Raw genomic sequence first — 392 nt, forward strand, 5'->3', positions numbered from 1 at the left:
CACAGCCCTGAAACCCCTTCAGGCCCCTGTTCTCCTGTCTCAGTTCCAGTCCAGGCCCCTCCTCCATGGGAAGGTTGGCTCCATGCCTGCATCTCTTCTGGGTCAGAAGACATGTACTAGACTGCCTCAGGGTCCCTGGGACCCTGGGATCCCCCCAGTCATCTCCACTCTGCCCCCCACCCCCACCCCAGTCCCAGGTGCATTCTCAGGGCTGTCACCTCCCAGGGGTCCTACAGGGGCCTCCTCTTTCAGCTCCTGCCCTTAAAAGGGGGTGATCATCCATCCATCCCCACCCACTCCCTGGGATGTATACATCAGCCTCAGACACAGCATCCTTGTTGATTTCCAGTCCCTTCTTCCCAGCTTGGAAGTTGCTAACCTGTCTCCCAGGC

Source organism: Bison bison, unplaced genomic scaffold, assembly GCF_000754665.1.
Source record: "Bison bison bison isolate TAMUID 2011002044 unplaced genomic scaffold, Bison_UMD1.0 scf7180017864155, whole genome shotgun sequence".
Taxonomy (NCBI): domain Eukaryota; kingdom Metazoa; phylum Chordata; class Mammalia; order Artiodactyla; family Bovidae; genus Bison; species Bison bison.